This window comes from Mytilus edulis, chromosome 8 (assembly GCF_963676685.1).
Source record: "Mytilus edulis chromosome 8, xbMytEdul2.2, whole genome shotgun sequence".
Taxonomy (NCBI): Eukaryota; Metazoa; Mollusca; class Bivalvia; order Mytilida; family Mytilidae; genus Mytilus; species Mytilus edulis.
Genome location: NC_092351.1, coordinates 21,972,791 through 21,989,094, shown reverse-complemented (window position 1 = coordinate 21,989,094; position 16,304 = coordinate 21,972,791). Strand labels below are relative to the sequence as shown.

The window sequence follows — 16,304 nt, the reverse complement described above, 5'->3', positions numbered from 1 at the left end:
GTATGTTGTTTCATTTTGATAATATACCCACTTTTGAACATTAAGAATTTTGTTGAATATTAAGAACTAACTTTTTTTTACCTTTTTATACAGCATTTACGTCAGCGTCGGCGGCGTCCTCCTCCTCATCTAATGTTGGAATTATAGCTGGCGTAGTTGTTGTACTAATCATTTTAATAGCGGGAGCTATTGGTGGATTTATATTTTATCATAAATATAAGAAAAAACCGTTCCCATGGCAAAAATCAAAAGTACAAAATGGATCTGAGGAAAACGCTGAAAAACCAGGTAAATTATATATCAAATTTCAAATATGCATGTTAACAATATACCGAATGAGAAATCATTGATAGATTGTTTAGAAATTTAAATGCTTTAGTTCAAGTTTCTTTGCAATTTTGTGTATTCAAATTACAAAATTAAAACTTTCTCATTTTGTAAAAAGCATTCATGCATTTTAAAGCTTGAAACTGGGCCGAAAAAATGAACTATGTAAAAGTGTTCTTCTGTCAACAATTGATAGATTAAGATTCTGACGTTAAGAAATAAATTGGACATAACTTGTCATGATTTAAGGTAGATTCATGGTATACCGCCATCTTGGATTGTACAATCACAGTACAAAATCGGTCTAGTTATTTGCCCAAATCAGCAAATTTGGAAACAGATTTGCAATTTAATGGTTAGACTGTTTATTTATATAAAGAAAACTTGCTAATTTATTGTATTATTCAAAATATTTTAACAAATATCAACCTTTTTGGTTTTTAAAATCATTTTTTTTCAAATGAGCCATTTAAGGGGAGATAACTCTTTTAGCACAAAATTTATACTGAGCTAATAGGGAAATTTTTTATTTTTAGTTGTGGCAAGAAAACAAGTTCGGTGACACCATGTTTTCTTTTTATTTTCTTAAAGCATTTTATAAAACCTATCTTCTCACAATTTATTTAAAAATTCTATCTCATAGAATTTTTTTTATGCACTGTTATGTGTTTTTTCATGAACAAACTAACCAAATTTAGGCAATTTTCAACGACTCATAGCTTGAAAAATAGCACGGTGACCCATACTTTTTATTATATTTTTGAAAAGAGCATAGGGAAATCTTCATTTTGTCAAATTATAAGAAAATTCTGTCTCAAAAAACATTTACTTATGATCTACCTTAAGAATAGAATGACTTTTATGGTATACGTTAAAGTGAAAGCAGCCATTGAAGATCACAGAACATCAAATTATGGTTCGTTAAAAAAGTCTTGAGCACTGAAATAGAAATCGATATTGACTAGGAATCATTATTTTATTTTCATCTTATATCAATTCGATTTTTAATACTTTTTAACACCTTTTGACATCAAATTGTGAAATTATTGTCTTCGGACGTATTTCAAAAAGCTATTTCATTTCCTGTAACAAGTTGTATTAATCAGTAATAAAATAAGAATTCAAACATTTGATTCCAATAATATCAAACCTTACCATTGTTAATAATTAGTTAATAAATCACGTTTATGGACAATTCTTCATTAGATGGATCGCCCGCTGAAAGAAATAACAGACGTAGTATTATATTTGCATCCACCATAGGTAACATAAGTATTGTTGAGGATCACCAAGTTTACCCTTTTGTATTCCATTACCTTATTATGTGTTATTAGTTGACACGAAATATAATCTTTGTACTCCCTTTATGTGTTGTATGTATTCTCTGTTTACTAAGAGTGAAGACGTGTTATTAATTCCGTTTGTACAACAGTAGTATAGTTTGATGTTGTGTTTGTTAAAGATGTAAATATATACTTTGTAGTAAATAACGAAAGACTAATATTTGTGGGATCATGTTACGACATGGTCAGTAGGACTACTTTCCGTGGTAAAGTAACACATATATATATATATATATTTCAATTCGGTGGGCAAACAAAAACAAAGCATAGTATGACAACACTGTTCGTTTAGAACAAAAAAGGGCAGCTGGGTCATATACACTTTTGTTTAACAATTCAATTGGTCATATTTACTTATTTAAGTTTTATTTTCTAATGAAAATTTGCTCATTATTTTTATAAATATATATAAATAAGGATACGTTTATTGTTTTCAGCGTTCCTTCTGGTTGTTTTGTAAAGAAACTAATTTCTGTACGCATTTTTTTTTTTAAATTGCATGCAGAAGTCAGATCATATTTGTTTCTCAAACGTTCATGTTGTGACTTATAACGCCACTTTATATGTGTTACTTGTTTATGCTGAAGTGGATAGGAGCCCATTTACAGTTATTGTAACCTTAATGAAGGATTGATAAGTTCCTTTCAGCTTATTTAATTAGAAAAAAGTATAGATTGATATATCAAAAAGCAAGCTTTTTCCGTCAACGAATTTACTTTATTAAGTTTATTACTAATTAAAGATAATTAAGTAATAACAAAATTAATGTAATTTTTCATCCAAAAAGACGATGAATCCAAGGCTAATGACGTTAGGGTGTGAGTAAATGTATGTATTTGTAGTATTGAATTAAATCATTATTTTAGCATGAATGGTTATAGTAATAACAGTATCAGTTTCTGCTAATGAAGTAAATCGATGGAAACTTGTTTGATCGAATTGAAAATATGAACGTGTATAACATCAACCTATTCAACTTGTATCGATAGGTTCTGATAATGATACAGTTTGGGATTAATAGATAAACTTACACTATTTACGTTTCAATTTGACTGCAGTATTACATTCCTTGGCTGAGAAAGAAAAAAAATCACATTTATGTCATACTAAAGTTAAAGCAGATATTGACACTGTTTACCAGCTTGTTTAATTTCAATGTGTCTGTAAGTATAATCCCATAAACATCAGGTAGACCACTTTCATTTGAGAAATTGAAGACATTTCCGCACAGTTTGAGGTATTTTTGATAACAAAATATATATTAAGAATCACCATAGGCTTTTTGAAAAAGCACAATATTATAGGACTTTGGTTCCGGGCAGTTTTCATAAAGCTTTTAAAATACTTTTAAAACCGTACCTTGTACTGCGACTAGCCATTAGCTGTAATACTTTTTATACTGGCAGATAATATGTATACTGTTATATCATTTGATAAGTGTTTTGAAACTTAATACTTATATTGTAAATAACATCAGCTAGAACTTACATTGTGTATCTCAGTAGATTTATAAATAAATATATTCTGGTTGGTGGCATCATAAGATCCTGAAACCTTCTTGAAAGAATTGTTACGAAATTTTACGATTTAAGTTGTATTATATAGTGCACCTTCAAGGGCTCATTGTCGTACCTCATAGGATTTTGAATAACATGATTTTAAAACAAGTCGTAAGAAACTTTCCGGAACAAATACCATGAATACCTCAGCAACATAATTGATTTGGTGTTATTAAATAAAAGTCAAAACTTAATAAATTTGCATTTTTCATCGCAGTAACCTGCCCGGTAAATGTGATTGGTTTGTATGGAAAATGTCCAATAACATATACTAAAATAAGCTGTAGATGAAAAGCGACTTCAAAATTTTGATTTAACTGTATTGTTAAAAAACAATGTGTTTCAATCTAAATAATACATTTTTACAGCGATCGATCCAGCATCTCCAAAGGTCGTAGTTGATATACAGACGCCGAAGGAAAAGAATCACTCGCTTCCACCTATAGAAAAACCACCTCTGGATGTTAATAAAAATGAAAATGCACCTTTACCATCAATAACAAGACAATAACAAGATAAGATGGACGACACACTTGTTATCATGCATCAGTATTGACGGAATTGTGCTGTGAACAATGATTGAAAAATGTTCGACATAAATAAACTCTATCGAAAAGAGAATGTTTAAAGACAACTTTATTATCCATTGTTTTCCATTTTTACACTATTACTTTTATATAAGCTTTCCTGATAAAATCGAGTAAAATTATTCGATACAGGTTACGAGATTTTCGTTCAAACATTTTAATTTCATAATTCACCTCAGTCTTGTTCGTCTTTTTTCTAACTTTTATATAGATTTGACTGATATTGTTTGCAATAACTACCAATGTCATAGTTTAAAAAACTCCCAAGGACAAACATTGAACAAAATCTCTAAAGGTTTAATTTTAAGTGTGTATCACAACTTTGTGGTTTCATTATTCAAGTTGATGTGCACAATCAGTTAACAGTTGCAAGTATGTATGTACAGCAAATGTCACGAGGGCGATGATGTCAAGTTAGGCAATAGAACGAGGTGCCCAATTATAAACAGACAGCACCATGATCAGACATATAAACAACGATAGGCAAACAATAAAAAAAAACACCACACTTATGAGAATAAAAGATGAAGCAACAACAATATAATACTAAAACCAATATGAACGCACATGCTTGAGATAGGTTAACAGCATCGGTAGGTCTTTATGTTGTGTACCATGTGTATTGGTCTATCTTTTTGTCGATGATTCGTTTGGACTACAGTTTCGTATACTTACACGGCACCTTGATTGTAATCTTCAAATTAAATTCTTTGTTCTACTTGAAAATTGGTTTATATTTCATTGTTTTATAGGCCTGTTTTTTTTCAACAGCACTTTTCATTAAGTTTTTACCATTCTTCATATATACTAAAATGTTAATTTACCAAGAGAGATGTTTTAGGTATTCGTTGTTTTTCTGTGGTTAACATGTCAACATGTACTATTATATAATTTATTTATGTATTGTACTGTCCTGAGTGTTCATGCATTTATTTGTACTGTATTCCTGTCATATAATGTTGTCATTTTAGCGATAATTTTAACATTGCCATTAAGCGCAAGATTTTGCAAGTCAAAAAATCTTGTACAACCCACCATTTTTTCGTAAAATATTCTGTACCAAGTAAGGAATATGGCAATTGAAATAATAGTTCGTTTATATGTATGTTGCATTTGGGGATGTATTTGTTGCACTTCAGTCTTTGTTCTGTTTTTCCTGTTATACGTGATGTGTTTCCCCCAGTTTTAGTTTGTTTCCTCTCAATTGATTCATGACTTTCGAACAGCGGTTTACTACTCTTGTCTTTATTTGAATAGTATGTTGAAGTTTCCATTCGAAGTCCTTTACGAGTGTTAAGCTTTGATTGAAAAATACCATAGACAGCTTCATAATACATTGTTAATTGTATAATACGGAGTGACTACCACCAATGTAGTGTACGAGAAAGTTTTACTCAACATGTAAGTGTGCATCATTTTAAAATAAATAATCTCAATTATTTATTTTAAGTAATGTATTAATTATATACAATAAATGTTGATGTTTTTGTAATGATCATATCCCAGTCCAAATGTTTGTTAAACTTTCAATTTTATGCATGTCACTTAAAAATACTAAGACACACAGATTTGGAGGCGTGTTGTTTCTGCTATCATCAAATGATATCCATAAATGCATTTAGAACCTAGTAGAAAAGTGTATATACTGCTTTGAATGTAATCTTAAAAAAAATAAGGTATTTGAAAATTGTAGAATTATGCCTAGTGAAAAACAGTGTACATTGAAAGCATGAAAGTTAAATTAATTTATTGTGTATATTCATTATAAAGGGAACTGTATTTGTCATTTAAATGAATGTGTCTGAAATATGAAAATTGGAATGCATGTATATCAAAAAAGAAAGATTATCATTTTGAGGGTAACGCTAATGATAACCATATTTGTTTGCAATTCAAAGAACCAAATCTTAGGAATAGATTCATTAAAGCTTAAGGATGGTTTGATTAGTTGGTCTTGTTTTTGCTTTTATATTCGGTTAAATGTCTGACATTAACTATTCTTTTTGAAGACTGTTTTATCCTTTTATGTACACGTATTAATCAGAACATGATGTATAACACAACTCTAAACAAATTAATATAAAAAGTAAAAAAAAAATGTTTTCCATTATGTTTCCATCTGTACTTTTTATTTTTGGTAAAGTTTCTTGAACTATTTTGTTTTAATTTGTTGCATGAATTGGCTAATGGCTAGTATTGCATTATTTGTTTGTTTTTATTTCAGTTTAATACACAAAGCATATACTTTAGATTTGATTTTGTCGGTTTAATTATCGACTCAGAAAACCACTGTATTGAGAAATGTTTGACAAGATTATATTTAAAATTGTTATTCTACCTTTGTCTTTCGCTAATGTATGCATTTTCTATAAACAATTTATTTTTCAAAATGCCAACAGAAAATAAGAAATGATATGAACATTGCACGTCAGCAATTACATTACAGATTTATATGTTTTCATGTATTACCCACGTGATGAATAAATAGATGAGGAAACTGTGATAATTACCTAAAACACTATGATTGTGATATATGTATAATTATTAAGTTGAACACATATATTGATCTGTGATATTCCTTTGTTTATTTCATACTGTTTTAATAAAAAAAAAGTAAACATACATAATCAGTGTATACAAAGTGCGAATCCAGCTAGTTCATTTTCACTGTCATATGCGGGTATGTCTATTGTAGAATAAAGGATCATGGGAAAACTGTATTTGTTTACGTTTTGAAAATACCAAATTAATTGATTTGAAGGAAAGTTTCTACATATTTTCATTGTGATATGTCTTTATTATGTACAAACATAGCATTAAAGTTCAAATAAGTGTTATAAAAGCAACTTAATATAGCATATCGATTTTTGAAAGCGATCCATTTCAACTTTAGATGCGATGAATTATCACTGTTAGTGCAGTCATTTCTGATGTGGAATTTTCGAAGATGCGAGGAATTTTTATTGTAGAATTATGTGATAAATGCACTTGAAACAAATGAAAAAACTTAGTTGATGACTTTAGAATTTATGATAAATGTATTTTCAAATTGAAATACAAACTCCTCATTCATTCTTTATCAAATATATAGCTTTTCAAATTTGTAACAAAAACGCTTCTCAAAATGTCATATTGTATTCTTCAAATTACGTTTTTCCTTGATTTAAAAAAAAATAAAAGATATTTCTGTATTTTTTTGAAGTCAAAGATTGATATTGCGGAGTTTAAGTGCAGTCTGTGTAAAATAGAGACGAGTACATTTGAGGACGTTATCTTCCACGCAATAAATACACTTGCGAACAGAGAAATATGCATCTTGAAACGCAATGGTGACAGAAAAGCTTATAAAAGATTAACTTTCCCCAGTTGTACCCTCAACTGCCTCAATTTCCATATTCTGAAAAAGACAGTTTTGGTAGAACAAATGTTCTTGACTCGAGTGTTGCTTGCATGATTTTAACTGTATAAGGTGAAACGGTATGCGACATAAATTATCCACAGTCATTAAAACATGAAATGTAAGGTGTGGGCGAACTTTTTTGTTTGCATTGGTACGTGAAGTAGAGCACCCTTGATACAAAATCATTTATCCGTAATGAACAATTCATGTTTGATGATCTTAGACCCTTTGGACCTCTATGTTGGCTATTACGGTAACTTGGTAAAAATCCCCAAACTGGATACAAGGTTAGATTCAGCATGTCAAAGAACCCCAAATATTCATAAGGTCTTTTGTCTATAAAAATGCATGCATGGGATACATTTGTTATTGAAGGCATGACTGTAACAATAGGATGAAGATAAAAAAGTATCTTATTCTGGGGTCTCATTGGGGGGGGGGGGGGGGGTCTGATCCCTGATCCCGCTTACTGCTTTATCAGATGTATCCCGCTTATTCTATGCAGTTCTAATTTTTTTTAATTTTCCGTGTTCCGCTATACTTTATTTCTCGTTTTCACGACACAATCATTTGACTATCACGTGTCACGCTTACAAAAAAAATCGGCAATTCCGCGTCACGCTTATACCTCAACGCGACCCACTATTCTACTCTTTTCTGACTCATATTAAGCCCATTATAAATATATTAAAAAAGTGTGTTTTTTATCCCGTCTCGTTTCGGGTTGAGCCACAGATAGATAAGATGTCATATGTGACAATGAGACAACTCTCAAAACGAGTCACAATTTATAAAAATATACCTTTATACGTCAAAATACGGTATTCAACATGGAGTCTTGGCTCACACCGAACAGCAAGTTATAAAGGGCCACAGTGTAAAACCTTTTAAACGGGAAAACCAACGATTCAATCTTTATCAAGATGTACGTAATTAGTGGTGAAGTGTCATGGAAATGGATAAAAAAAACAAGGAAATGGAAATGGATAAAAAAAACAAGGATAAAGATACGCTGTAATAGATAAAAAAATAAATATATCATACAGTGAAAATGCGCCGCATATACAATACTAATGAATCGCTCTACAGTGAAAATGAAAGAATAGTATCATTATTCGACAGTAAACATGACTCGCATAAAGAAAGCATCATAGTGGAATTCAGTTCAATATGAAGAAACTGAATGACAAAACCTATTCTACGTTATACAACTTTAATAATTGTGTTTACATCCCAGCTCCTTTGTTCTAACAGGGGTGATCTGAGCCGGATCACTCCTATCAGATCACCCCAGTTTAAGTTTCTTTGTTATGCATGCTTTCCTTTGTTCTGTAACATTTTGGCGGGAATGTCAAATCCAGTATAAAACTTATAATTAATTATACATAGAAGACTATCTATCAAAATTAACGTAGAAAAAATCCAGTGTATATGCTGGGATTCGAACTCAAGACCTTAAGCATATCAAGCCACGACACATACCACTTAACCAGGACGACTCGATACGAACTGTAAGAAAATTAATATACTTAAAGGAAGCAAGATATTTTTATAACTGGGGCGAGTTGACAGACCTTTATTCAGTGGGGTTTAAACCATTTTAGTTAAATAAATGAGTTGTCAGACTGATTGTTCAATTTGATTTTACACTTTTTTAAAGTTGGGCGAGTCGGTCACAAGAGTGGGGCGATTTTTTCATAAAGTGGCGATATAGTGTGGGCCGATTGGCCAGTGGGGCGAGTTGACATTGTTTGATATCTACTTATGTGTTAGGGGGTCATAAAGGGTATACATCATATAGTAATATATAAAGTATATAATAATGCTTGTGTGGCGTTCTAAACTAGATTTTATGAATTGTAAATGGTTTTTCGTCTAATCTAAAACAGCTGGGATGTAAAATAGTTATCCCATTCGGACTTGGTGTGTCAGTGTAAGATCACCCTCTGGCCTCCGGCCATCAGGATGATCTTACACTGACACACCGCGTCCTTATGGGATAACTATTAATGAAATGAATATTTTTTCTGCAACAACATCTTACCTGTTAGTTATAAAACACCTGCACGATCTGTTCGTGATATGTCCTAAATATTCACCTATTTTGGTATATATTTCACAGCTATTTGCATTTAGGCGCGAAAAAAAACCCGTTCGCATCTCTTACTTTGTTTTATTAGTATTATGTGTTTCTTAACATATACTTTTTAACTAATTTTCTTCATTTTCTTCAAAAATAAAAAAAAGTCGTCTGTTTATTTATCATTCAACTTCAAAAATTTCTGGCACATACAGTGAAAATGATATTTTAGGATCCGCACTTTACATCTACTGCATAATTAAGTTGTTTTACATTAACAAAGTATTTGTTACAAAACACATGTCACCGTTTTGTAAGATGACAGAATGTACCAATGTATACAAAAAACAGATATAAATTACTTACTATCATAAAAAGAGTAAATTTTCTTGTGTGTTCGTTTACTGGATATCCCACTGTATCGGGTCCTGAATGCTTTTTCAACTTTGTTATGTAGGTTACCTTTTATCTCTTTTTTATTTGAGCGTCACGAATGAGTCTTATGTAGAAGAACCATGCTTCTAGCGTACAAAATTAAAAACCTGGTATAGATGATGAGTTTATTAGACGGACAATATTCAACAACAAAAAATGAAAAAAAAAAACAACCTTGCAGAATGAAGTAGCTTGTAATTATATTTAGTTCGATTTAATGATACAAATTTGTCATCTAAAAAGGTAATATCATATCACGTAACACCTATTTCCCGTTGGCCATGAGAAGCTCGTGAAATAACATTTTCTCTTTTCGATCTTTTGGAAATTAACTTTTGGCGACGGCTTTTATTGTATACATTTAAAGGTCTGAATTATAAGTGGCAAGGTAATTACTGCAATTTTCTATATGCATTATATATTCTTAATTTTCAATCATGATATTGTTTTTTTTGCTTTTCTGTTTTTGTAGTATTTTTCTTGAATATTGATTTGTTATTATTTACGTTTCATTCAATTTTGCCTATTTGGTCTTGTGTGTAGCGTACAATTTATCTCAATTGTACAAAGTTAACGAGATAATTTAGTTTAAAGAAATTCCAATTTTCAAATAAATACTTCTTTTTATGTGGAATTCATATCGCCATGAACACGTGAAGAATGTGGTAAGAATTTTTTTGTCGAAATATATATTTCAGAATAGGTACATTTAATATCAAGAAGTTCCCCTTTTGTCAAATTTTAAGAAACAAAAAGACAAAATAAGCTTATGGGGCCAATTTTAAAGATTGAGTAATAAAAACTATATACAGAAGGATACATATTTATATGATACTAATCAACGAAAACACTATATACCGTTCGTGCGTTTGAAGTAATTTTGTCGATTTACTTTTATCAAGAAGGCTAAAGGCCGAATATTTGAAGGTCAAAGATGGATAAGAAACGACACAGTTGAAGAGCTATACTATTCAAAAGGACCAACTATGCCCCAATGAATTGAATCTTTATATTCTTTATATAAAAATATCCAAATTCATCTATGGTTATCTTTGCCTCATGGAGTCGAAACCATATTTTCTGAATAATTCATAAATTGATAAACGGACAATTTAAAAAAGACTTATTACATTTCATTTCAGTACTCAAGTGCAAGATTACGAACGATTTCTTTATGTTTTAGTCCTGAAATATTTTCAAACCATGAATAAATATGTTGGACCCAAACCTGTGGTGAATTCCAAATATATGGCAAATTCCTAATCTAAGGCAAATATGACGTCATGCCATCCCAATTCTATGGCAGATTTTTTTTAAAATCCTAATATATGGCAAATACGAATTCATGCCATTCCAAATCTATGACAGTTTTTTAACAATCCTAATCTATGGCAAGTTTTTCAATTTCCTAATCTATGGCGTTTTTTGTTGATTCCAAATCTAAGGCAAATTTTGTGACTTTTCGTAAATAAGTGGAAATGTACGACACGGGAGAATGTCTATATACATTTGTGAAATAAACGTTAAGTAATGGTCAAATAAATCTTGATGGCAACTAGTAAATTTCGTAAATTATGAATAGACGTCAAAACTGAAATGATGTACCCCGTAAAAAAATCTGAATTTTCAAAAAATATCCATTTTATCGTTGATCAATCTATTTGATGACGATTTAAATCCATTTTGTATCCGGTAATTATATCTTAGACTTTTTAAATTTTGTCAGCCATAGACGGCAAAATATTAAATAACTCCATTTATAAAATATCCGGTACTGAAAACAGCGGTGTTCATTACGGGATTTGGCCTGTACAGCACATCTTGTCCCTCTTCCGAATAATAGGTCATATCTTGCTTTGAACCATCCGCAAATTGTTGTATAGGAAAACATTTCCATCTGAAATGGTGTTCAAATCTATGGGTCCCGCCATCGTTAGCGGCGGCGACGATATAATACGAAGTTATTCAATTTTGACGTTATATGTCTTACTCTTTTTCCAAGAAAATTACACAATTTGGAGAAAACAAAAATTTGCCATAGATTTGATTTGTTAGACGTTTGTAACGTCACATTTGTCATACATTAGGAATCTGTCATTGATTTGGAACCCGCCATAGATTTAAGTCCTACACATATATTATGTCATATGCTTACATGAAAATGGAAATGCTTTATAGTAAAAAGGTTATATTTTGTTTTTCGTACAGTTGATTATCAGCTGAACCTCATGTTAGATTTAGTGCAAACCAATGTATCAATGAACCTTTATTTTTTGTTATCGTTTACTTCTAGTTCAAAAGGGGTTGATGCAATCTGTCAACAACTCTTGTTTGTGTCTAGGTGAAGCTACGGCTTTGGTCAGTTCTAACATCTACTAAAATAAACCAGGAATTCCAACATGTCTTGAAATACACCAGCAATTCTTATATCTCTTGAAACATACCATCTAACATAAATTTTGTTAAATTGTCTTACATATTTATCAGACATAGATACTTTTCTTTTCATATTTTATTCATTAATAAAACTCTTGGCGTATTGAACATGACACGTCAAATTTTTATTTCCAGAATGCACAGTGTGTATTCATTCAAATCTTTTTACTTTATTCTTCTATTTTGATATAGTTTAACTTGCGTTTGGAAAGGCAAATGTCATTCTTAATTTTTGTTTTTCGTGAACATATTCGTTTACATTAAACTCGTGTCATAGTGTAACATGTCAGATAGGTATATACAATTAATCATTGGATTATATAATTGAATATAATTGTAAGTTTATATATTCTTCAAAAACGCAATTAGTAACACTTCACAGACATATATATATATATAATATTTAGTGCGTTTGCACTTATTCATAGCAGGTTAACCCTGTATTGGAAAATAGTCATTGCTAGTTGTAACCAGTCTGAAACATAATGTAGGATTTTTAAAAATATTACATAATATGTAATACAATCTAATAAACTGTCTGTTAAAATTCAAATTAGAAAAATGAAAAAAATAAGTAATAATAAGTTGTTCAGATTATTTACATTCACTTTTAAGATATTATAGATTATCGTTGATCATTAATTCATTTACTCGCGTGAGCTGGTACGGCAAAAACAGATGAAATGACCGATGAAAATCTGTTTATATCGCCATTTTACCTATGACGACGTTGTTAATTTCATTGACAACGACACGTACGCCCTTAGTTTCTAAACATAATTGTTCATATCACTGTACTGTGCTAAGAAAGGGTATTATCAGTCAGTAAAATCAAAGAAAAATTTCATAAACAGCGATAAACAGAGTTATCGAATTTAGATTGCCCAAAGTCTTGCAAATAGGGGTTGCATTTCAACAGTTATTCGCTGCTCCTTTAAAGTTATTCGATAGAGATAAAGTGAAAAGAGAAAATTGTTCCATTGGAACAGGCAATGTATTTAATATTGACAAAAGAAGGAGTTCCTAAGACAAATTCCAACGACTTTATTTCGTTTGCATTGTAAACAGCCAAATGTTATTATTATATTTTTTTATCTTAAAAAAAAGTATTTCAGCTACATCTAAATAGAATTTTAGTTTTGATTGATAGCTTTTAAATTTGAAAGATTATGATGTTGTTAAGTTTGAATGTGTTCAAGTAAACGAGCATTTACGTCTGCTAAATACAATGTATATGTATACATCATAAATTAAGAAAACAGATACAATTCAGAATGTTAAATGTTTTAAAGAATGACAGCTCGCTCGACTGCAGTTTTCCTTTGAGTTCTGGAAGTTAACGTGTACATTCTTTGCACAAGTCTAATATAAAAATAGGTATGTTGGTAACAAATAAGACAAAATAGAAGAAGGACATTTATTCAATTTTAACATTCACACTGTGCAATATATCACTTAGAGGGAGAAGCACGGACATTGTAGTAAACAGATTTTGTCTGAAACGGTGAACGTTGCACTTAACCATATCTGAAATGTTTGAACTTAAACATATCAAGTTTTTTTTTCACTTTATTTTCAAGTACTAGTATTTTCTTGTTTGAAATTCAGTACTTTTCTGAGCTCGTCCTCAAGACTAACACTTGCACTTACACTTAATATTTTGAGTATACTATTTAGAATTTTAAGTTATCCGCTATAAATGATTTTAAAAACACAGAACATTTTTCAAAACTCCTCCATTTAACATGTGAACCTATCAGTTCCGTAAATGAACCCTACAACACAGAACAAACCGTACACCAGTTTCGAATTTGTTCCTGGGCACATTACGTATGCAGGACTCCTATCATTCAGTCATAATACTCTTCATACATGCAAATGAATTATTTATGGATGAGTTTATTCACGATTTTTTTCTGGTTAAAGACTATAAAGGAATGAGGTCACCAATTCTCCCCTGACACCAAAAGCCTGAATAAAAATTGAAATATACCCATATCATGCGCATAACAAAATTGAGATAGGAAATGGGGAATGTGTCAAATAAACTCATCACTGATACCAGGACTAAATTTTATATATACGCCGGACGCGCGTTTCGGCTTCAAAAGATTCATCAGTGACGCTCGCATCCAAAAAAGTTATAAAAAAAGCCAAATAAAGTACGAAGTTGAAGAGCATTGAGATCCAAAATTCCTTAAAGTGTTGCCAAATACAGCTAAGGTAATCTATGCCTGAGGTAGAAAAGCCTTAGTATTTCAAAAATTCAAAATCTTGTAAACAGTTAATTTATAAATATAACAATATCAATGATAATTCATGTCAACATAAAAAAGTGCTGACTACTGGGCTTGTGATACCCACGGGAAAAATAATCTCCACCAGCAGTGGCATCGACCCAGTGGTTGTAAATAAACTCATCAAAGAAACAAGGACTAAAGTTCATATACACGCCAGACGCGCGTTTCGTCTACAAAAGACTCGTCAGTGACGCTCGAATCAAAAAAAGTAATTTAAAAAAAAAAAATAAAGTACGAAGTTGAAGAGCATTGAGATCCAAAAGTCCTAAAAGTGTTGCCAAATACAGCTAAGGTAATCTATGCCTGACGTAGAAAACCTTAGTATTCAAAAAAATTCAAAATTTTGTTAGCAGTTAATTTATAAACAAAATAATATCAATGATAATTCATGTCAGCACAACAAGTGCTGACTACTGGGCTTGTGATACCCTCGGGAAAATAAATCTCCACCAGCAGTGGCATCGACCCAGTGGTTGTAAATAAACTCATCATAGAAACCAGGACTAAATTTTATATATACGTCAGACGCGCGTTTTGTCTACAAAAGACTCATCAGTGACGCTCGAATCCAAAAAAGTTATAAAAAAAGCCAAATAAAGTACGAAGTTGAAGAGCATTGAGATCCAAAATTCCTAAAAGTGTTGCCAAATACAGCTAAGGTAATCTATGCCTGAGGTAGAAAAGCCTTAGTATTTCAAAAAATTCAACATTTTGTAAACAGTTAATTTATAAATATAACAATATCAATGATAATTCATGTCAGCACAAAAAGTGCTGACTACTGGGCTTGTGATACCCTCGGGGAAATAAATCTCCACCAGCAGTGGCATCGACCCAGTGGTTGTAAATGAACTCATCATAGAAACCAGAACTAAATTTTATAAACACGCCAGACGCGCGTTTCGTCTACAAAAGAATCATCAGTGACGCTCGAATCCAAAAAAATTATAAAAAAGGGCAAATAAAGTACGAAGTTGAAGAGCATTGAGATCCAAAATTCCTAAAAGTGTTGCCAAATACAGCTAAGGTAATCTATGCCTGAGTTAGAAAAGCCTTAGTATTTAAAAAATTCAAAATTTTGTTAACAGTTAATTTATAAACATAACAATATCAATGATAATTCATGTCAGCACAAAAGTGCTGACTACTGGGCTTGTGATACCCTCGATGAAATAAATCTCCACCAGCAGTGGCATCGACCCAGTGGTTGTAAATAAACTCATCATAGCAACCAGGACTAAATTTTATATATACGTCAGACGCGCGTTTTGTCTACAAAAGACTCATCAGTGACGCTCGAATCCAAAAAAGTTATAAAAAAAGCCAATAAAGTACGAAGTTGAAGAGCATTGAGATCCAAAATTCCTAAAAGTGTTGCCAAATACAGCTAAGGTAATCTATGCCTGAGTTAGAAAAGCCTTAGTATTTAAAAAAATCAAAATTTTGTTAACAGTTAATTTATAAACATAACAATATCAATGATAATTCATGTCAGCACAAAAAGTGCTGACTACTGGGCTTGTGATACCCTCGAGGAAATAAATCTCCACCAGCAGTGGCATCGACCCAGTGGTTGTAAATGAACTCATCATAGAAACCAGGACTAAATTTTATATATACGCCAGACGCGCGTTTTGTCTACAAAAGACTCATCAGTGACGCTCGAATCCAAAAAAGTTATAAAAAAAGCCAAAAAAAAGTACGAAGTTGAAGAGCATTAAGATCCAAAAGTCCTAAAAGTGTTGCAAAATACAGCCAAGCTAATCTATGCCTGAGGTAGAAAAGCCTTAGTATTTCAAAAAATTCAACATTTTGTAAATAGTTAATTTATAAATAT

At 31.2% G+C, this 16,304-nt stretch overlaps 1 long non-coding RNA gene across 1 annotated transcript; it reads left to right on the top strand.

The window, feature by feature from the left end:
- The first annotated feature begins 99 nt into the window (after positions 1-99).
- Positions 100-7,398, top strand: LOC139485086 (uncharacterized). Its single transcript, XR_011655252.1, has 2 exons — positions 100-288; positions 3,598-7,398. It is a non-coding gene; the product is annotated as an uncharacterized lncRNA (long non-coding RNA).
- The last annotated feature ends 8,906 nt before the right edge of the window (positions 7,399-16,304 follow it).